This window comes from Arachis hypogaea, chromosome 14 (assembly GCF_003086295.3).
Source record: "Arachis hypogaea cultivar Tifrunner chromosome 14, arahy.Tifrunner.gnm2.J5K5, whole genome shotgun sequence".
NCBI lineage: Eukaryota > Viridiplantae > Streptophyta > Magnoliopsida > Fabales > Fabaceae > Arachis > Arachis hypogaea.
The window spans coordinates 36,571,224-36,578,890 of NC_092049.1; the positions used below are offsets into that span (position 1 = coordinate 36,571,224).

The window sequence follows — 7,667 nt, forward strand, 5'->3', positions numbered from 1 at the left end:
ATTTACGGGTTAATTAGCCGTTAATTAACCGGGTCTTACATGCTACTATCTTCTTGCACATATCAGAGTCATATTGTATCATCTTATTTTAAATAAAAGAAAAAAATATTTTAAATTGTACTCACAATTATTTTGTTACCATATTTTCATACATTGATGTGCTAATATATTTGAAGTGTAATCCAATCTCATTCAACATTAAATGAATCCATAATAAGTTGACAATAAAAAACACAACTAATACTAAATTCATTAGCATAAAATATAACCTTATATAAGATTGGTTATATTTCAAAAGCATTACAGGCCAAAATAATAGTCACAATATACCTAACATAATTTTACATCATTTATTTAAGACATGTCTTAAAAACTAATGCAATCAGAAAACTAACATACCCAAAATCGCAATCCTAAAACATTTGTTATCATATCCATCACCTTGGGATATCTCTCTCTGGATTTTCATATTTACTTCCATGTCTAACTCCTTCACTATATGTTATAGCTCCTTCAACCTCCTTTCCATTAAAATATTCCAACAAGTAATGTCCTCATCAATATTTTTTTCAATTAAAACATCTAGCCACTTAAAACACAGACAATGTGAAACTATTGTGATTTGAAAATTAAACCCAAAAACTCAATTGTAAAAATATAAAAATTATACAAAAATTAGAAAATATACAAAAAAAAAAAATCAAATTCATGCAAAAATTATAAATAATTACTTACATTGTAATTAGGGCATTTTAGGAAGAATCTATTCGGATTAAATTTTGTACAAGATTAAAAGAGAATTGTATATCAGACATGGTGATATTTGGAAGAGACGAATTTCTTTTTTTTTTTTTTTGCTGTCTAACACTCCCAGAAGAAAAAGTGTAGCTCTTACTGTCTCCACCAAAATTATAATCACGCAAAGTGCGACTCCTATAGCTAGTTTCTGACGAATGGTTTCCACGGCTCATGATGGTAGAAATAGTGGCTACATAAAGAAAAAGTGACAATAACGTTAGGGTTAAACAATAGAGCCTGCTCATGTTCTTCTCCTTTAAGAAGAGAGGAAGATGTTTTAATAAAATTAATAAGAGTTAGGTTGGGTGAGCATTTTAAGTTGGCACTTAAAGACTAGATTACTATATTAACGTACCATGTAGGCATGTTCCATTAATTCTAGAGAAAGATAATTTACACCGGAGCTAATGATCTCACAGGATTAAAGCTCAAGAACTGTTATATATATAGACACACACACTAAAATGGTCCTAATAGAACTTTGGTCCAAACTAGGATGATAATTGTCGATTTAGCTAAAAAGCTTTAGTTAAATTGAAACTGACAACTTTATATCAAGATAAAAAAAAGTTTAATTATTGTGTTAGTTCTTATAGTTTTATCAAATTTTTAATTAGATCTCTACTTTTTTTTTCAATTGAATTTTTATACTGTTTTTAATTTTATAATTAGGTCCTTCATAGTATAAAAAATGTTAGAGTTAACTGAATATTTCTTCGCAAATTGAAGGTATTCATAATTAAAGACCTAATTAGATCTTTGACCGTATGTATTTTAGGAAAATATTCTATTAATTTTAACATTTTTTATATAAAAATGATCTAATTACAAAATTAAAAATAGTGTAGAGACTCAATTAAAAAAGAAAAAAGTATAAAGACCTAATTAAAAATTTGATGAAACTATAAGGACTAAAAAAATAATTAAACCTAAAAAAAAAAAACTGAAACTAACAGCTTTGTTAAAAAAAAAAAAAACTCAATAATTTGAAAGTTTTTAGAAGGCAATAAATATTGCGATTGTCTAGAAAAAAAGCGTTTAATTTTAGATGTTTTTTGTTTTGGAATTTATCTTCCTTTCCTTTGATCTAGTTAGTATTCTCAGTGATAATAAAAGGGATTTGCAATGGAGGTCTAGATCAAGTGACAAGTGAAATTGCTTCTTAAATAAACTACACCAAATTCAAATCTAAGGTAAAAGTGAGATAGAATTTAAAAAACTTTAAAATGTAGGTATGTGAATAGTGTAATGAACAAAATAAAAAAGGGACTATCTTATTCTATCTAGTTTGTATTTAAATTTTTTCTTTATAGGCATTAGCCCCTGTTTCAATTAAAAAAAATTGGAGGTTTTTGTTTTTTTTAAATAAAATTATAAGTACTTTTTATATACATCTTTAAATAAATATCTAAATTAGTTTTTAAAAAATTTTAAATTAGACACTTTAATTTTTAATAAATTTTATTTTTAAAAATTCTTAAAAATTACTTTCATCAGAGAAATTAATTCTTCCGTTGCTTTCAATCAATTTTTTAATATATGTATTGAAAAAATACGTCTCTAACAAATTTTATAATAAAATAATCAGATCTTTAAAAAATACAATCCAATACAAATTAGTCATCTTTTAAAACAATAAAAAGACTAATTTATCAAACAACATTAATTTTTGAGGACTTTTAAGAGAATAAAAATTTATTGAAATTAAAGTGTAAAATCTAAAAAATAATTAATCTCAAATCTTTTTTCTCCAAAAATTGCTCAGCTAATCCTCTCCATAACCTCAGGAGAAGGTGAAGACATTATTCAACCGGTAATAAACAGAGCAAAAATATATGATATTACATCAGAGTACAAGATTGCTTACCAATTTTATCATATTTCCATTGAATTTTGTGCGAACTTCATGCAACAGAGGCCAATTTGGAGCCATCTATGGAAGCTGAAAATTTCTCACAAGATTTTACTCTTTGTGTGAAAAATCTTCCATGGTAAGCTTCCTGTATGTTCTGCTTCTCATCTACTAGCAGTTTCTATCCACTCTGTCAACTTGTCCAATCTGCAAGTCAGCTCCAGAATCACTCATGCATTGTCTATTTTTCTGTGGAGATACTAATCTAGTGTGGAAGAAGAGTCATTTGTCTTACCTCATTTCAAACCATAGATATTCCTTGTTCTTCGATTAGTGGAGAGATTCAATGTTACAAATTGGACTTCAAGGAACAAGCGCTCAAACAGCTTGATTGGTTTTGGTTATAACTTGGAATATTTAGAAGGAAAGGTGTCGGTGTTGGGAATAAGTAGTATGACCACAATTCAATCAATCATATGTCAAATAATTTGTTATTGTTATTATATTAAAATGTTAATATAATAAGGTTCTTGATTAAATTTAGAGATTTATCATTGTGATAGTGATGATAATAATGAAAGATAAATCTTTTATAATTTAATCTAAATTGTTCTTGGTCATAAGATTATTAAAAAAGACATTAATAATCCGAAAAGATATATATATATATATATATATATATATATATATATATATATATATATAATAGTCTTCATTGGATAAAGATTAATATATCTTATTTATTAAATTATATATATAAATGATGCATATAGAGATATGACTATTGAAATAACTCAATCTAAGAATTTCTAATGGTTATTATTACCGTATATTTGTCAATAGGATATTATCAAGATGAACATAGTAATAGAGTTTCCTTTGATTTGCGATTATCATGATAATTGACAATGTATTATACCTTGATTCCGGACACCTAATATGTAACACCCTACTACACAGCGTTTTACGCTTAAGTAATAGAACAGAGGTAGTGTGGTGTTACGGACCTCTAATCCATAAAATAGATACATATAATAGTGAAAAGAGATAATATACTTGGAGCCTTGAAAAGCGGGTAAACAAAAATCGTAAAATAAAAAGCGCAATGCTCAAGGAATAAGATTACTTGCGTGCTAAGAAACCTAGAAGATAAGGATAAGAATAAGCAACAGAGTAAAAGAAAGCCAAGAATACATCATAACTAGCTCCTGACTCAGCCCGCGAAGCCAAGGCTGGCCGGGGGATATATATATATATATATAGGTGTCCCAAAATACACAAAATACAAAATAAGATCCTATCTCTTCTTCAACCTCTATGAGGAACAAAATAACAAGTTTCTTGGAGAGCAAGCTAAGTTCATAGGTATATATATATACAAACAGAAAATCTAACATAACCCAGGGACTACTCCGCTACGAAGATCCAGACGCCTAGCGAGGAGCCTCTCGACCTGCATCTGAAAACAACAATATAGTATGGGATGAGAACCGGAGGTTCTCAACATGGTAAAGGTGCCACGCGTATAATAAATAAGGTCTTGGGAATGCCAGAGGCAATCTTAGAACTCCGTCATAAAATTATAAAACTTAATTTCTAAACAGAAGCCATAAATAGGGGTAGGTAATCTAAGTACACTATACTAACTTGCTTTAAAACCTAACACCTAACACCTAACACTTAACCAGTTCACCATTCCTCCATCCCTCTGTCATCCATAATTTAGCAAAGACAAACAACCAAACAGATTCACACACAAGTAAGGAACAGATAGTGCAAGTAACAAGTATAACAGGTAGTAGGATGTATATGTTTAGTTAGGCAATCCCAGGTAATGCACATCAATCAAAACAAACAATACACATGATGTATGCCTATCCTATGGCTGATGAGGCTCATCTGTTGGTTATCCAGCCAACCCGACAAGTCCAAAAACCTTAGACTATCCCCTGTCGTGCATCCCATGAGTCTATGCATAGATTTCACATTCATTCATCATTCAAATCACTCAATGGGGGCTATCCATACCCGTCAATTTATACGTGCCTGGTCACCTGGTGCAGAATTTATAACCACAAACTAACCGACAAGTACACCGGGTCGTACCAAGTAGTACCTCAAGTGAATGAGGGTCGATCCCACGAGGATTGATGGACTAAGCAACAATGGTTGATTAATTTACTTAATTAGACAAGCAGAAAAAGTTATACAAGAACTCAATTAGAACAAGGGTCATACTTTCATTCCACCCAAATTCATAAGATAAAGAACGAAAACAATTCTTGAATTATAAATCAGTACATGAATTAAAATAGAAAAATAATAGTATCAATCCATACTATAGGCAGAACTCCTAACCTTAACAGTGAAGGTTTAGTTGCTCATGGTTCAGAGAGAGAAACTAGGATTCGTAAAACTGTAAATTGCGAAATGAGGTAGAAGAGAAGAGAAAGCCCGAAGGACCGATTCTTTTCCCTTTTATATCTAATCCTAATTAATGTAAAATATATTTCCTAAAACTAAAATAATATCTTTTCCTATTTTAAAATAAAATACAAATTTAATCAAAATTAATTTGTCTTCATGCGCAGCTTGTATGGAAGCCTGGGGACCACTTTGATATTGAGGATCCATGCTGAACTTGGCTTTTCCCAAGTTCAGCGTGGAGAAGGCAGTGTGGTTTTTAGTGTGTCCCTTTGAGTCCACGCTGAACTTGGCTTTTCCCAAGTTCAGCGTGGGATGTGGCGTGTGCTTCCCTGGGATCATCAGGGATTTTTGAAGGGTTGAATCAATAAGCTCAGTCTGCATGCACCTCTCTCCTTCACCTGGTGAATGTACATCCTCGAATACATGAAAGACTAGTTGCTCATCATGCACTCTAAGCACTAATTCACCCACTTCTACATCAATTAGAGCTCTTCTAGTGGCTAGGAAAGGTCTTCCTAGGATTATAGAGGCATTCTTATCCTCCCCTGTATCAAGAATCACAAACTCTACTGGGAGAAAGAACTTACCCACTTTGACCAAGATATTTTCCAATAATCTATATGCAGGCTTTATAGATTTGTCTGCCATCTGTAATGCTATCCTTGTGGGTTGTGCCTCTTGGATTTGCAGCTTCTTCATCACAGACAAGGGCATTAAATTGATGCTTGCTCCCAGATCACATAACGCTTTCTCAAAGGTTGTGCTCCCAATGGTGAATGGAACTTGAAAGCTCTCTGGATCTGGCATCTTCCTTGGCAAGTTATTCTGAATGATGGCACTACATTCCTTAGTCAGGACCACTGTCTCATCTCCCTTTAAAGGCTTCTTCTTTGACAACAGCTCCTTCATGAACTTGACATAGAGAGGCATTTGCTCCAAAACCTCAGCAAAAGGAATATTGATTTGCAACTTTCTGAAGACTTCCAAGAACTTTGAAAACTGCTTGTCCTTGGTCTCCTTTTGAAGTCTCTGAGGATATGGCATTTTAGGCTTGTACTCAGGAGCCTTTGGCAATGTAGGATAAGTGTCAAGAGAGTCTGGGAATGGGTTGTCTGCACGCTTTGGAGGGGCGTGCTATACTTCTTCATTCTTCTCCTCTGGAGCTTCCTTTTCAACTGGCTCCTCATTAACTTGTGCTTCCATACTTGCCACTTGTCCACTTATCAAGGTGATACACTTGCATTCCTTTCTTGGATTTGGAATTGTGTTACCAGGAAGGCTATTAGTGGTCCTCTGATCAATTTCATTAACTTTTGTGGCTAATTGACCCATCTGAATCTCCAAGTTCTTGATTGATACTCTGGTTTCCTATCTAAAACTTGCCAATATTGCTTCCAAATCATTGTTTTGCTGGGGCTGAGAAGTTTCTTGGTGAGATGACTGAAACTGGTGGTTATTAAAATTATTATATTGAAAACCACCCTGAGAATTATTATTAAAATTCTGTGGCCTCTGAGGTTGCTCTCTCCACCCAAAATTTAGGTGATTTCTCCACTTCTGATTGTAGGTCTTAGAATAGGGATCATTATTGGGATTTTTAGGAGCACTCCCCATGTAATTAACTTGTTCAGAAGAAAATTGAGCATAATCATAATTTTCATTTTGCATAAAATTACCTGTCATGTCATAAGAGGCTTCTTGGGGTGCATTCTGAGTGTTGACAGCTGAAACTTGCATTCCACTCAACCGTTGAGTAATTAGATTTAATTGCTGAGACAAAAGCTTGTTTTGAGCAAGAAGAGCATCAACAGCTTCCACTTCCAAAACACCTCTCTTTTGAGAGGTCTCAGAGTGCAAAGGATTCCTATTGGAGGAATATAAGTATTGGTTGTTAGCAACCAACTCAATAAGCTCAATAGTATCCTCTGGTGTCTTCTTCATGTGCAAAAAACCACCTGCAGAATTATCCAAGCGCATCTTGGACATTTCACATAAGCCCTCATAAAAGATATCCAGCTGAGTCCATCTAGAGAACATATCTGGAAGGCATTGCCTAGTCAGTAGCTTGAATCTCTCCCAAGCTTCATAAAGGGTATCGCCATCTTTCTGTCTAAAAGTCTGAACCTCCACTCTTAGCTTAGTAAGCTTTTGAGGTGGAAAAAATTTAGTCAAAAATCCAGTGACAACCTTGTCCCAAGTATCAAGACTCTCCTTGGGTTGAGAGTCTAACCACAGTTTTGCTCTGTCCCTCACAGCAAACAGGAAGAGCATGAGTTTGTATACCTCATGATTCACTCCATTGGTCTTCATAGTGTCACAAATCTGCAAAAAATCAGAAATAAACTGATTTGGATCTTCCTGAGGGAGTCCATGATATTGACAATTCTATTTCACAAGAGTAACTAGCTGTGGCTTCAGTTCAAAGTTGTTTGCAGCTATAGGAGGCACCATAATACTTTTGCCATAAAGATATGTATTAGGAGCAGTGTAAGAGCCAAGTACTCTTCTAGGTTGTTCATTCCCAATTGGATTTGCCACATTGGCATTAATAGCATTATTATGATCCATATTGGACCCTGCATCCTTGTAC

At 33.2% G+C, this 7,667-nt stretch overlaps 1 non-coding gene across 1 annotated transcript; it reads left to right on the plus strand.

The window, feature by feature from the left end:
* Positions 1-7,109: 7,109 nt before the first annotated feature.
* LOC112746725 (small nucleolar RNA R71) lies at positions 7,110-7,216 on the plus strand. The gene has a single exon (XR_003174593.1). It is a non-coding gene; the product is annotated as a small nucleolar RNA R71 (small nucleolar RNA).
* The last annotated feature ends 451 nt before the right edge of the window (positions 7,217-7,667 follow it).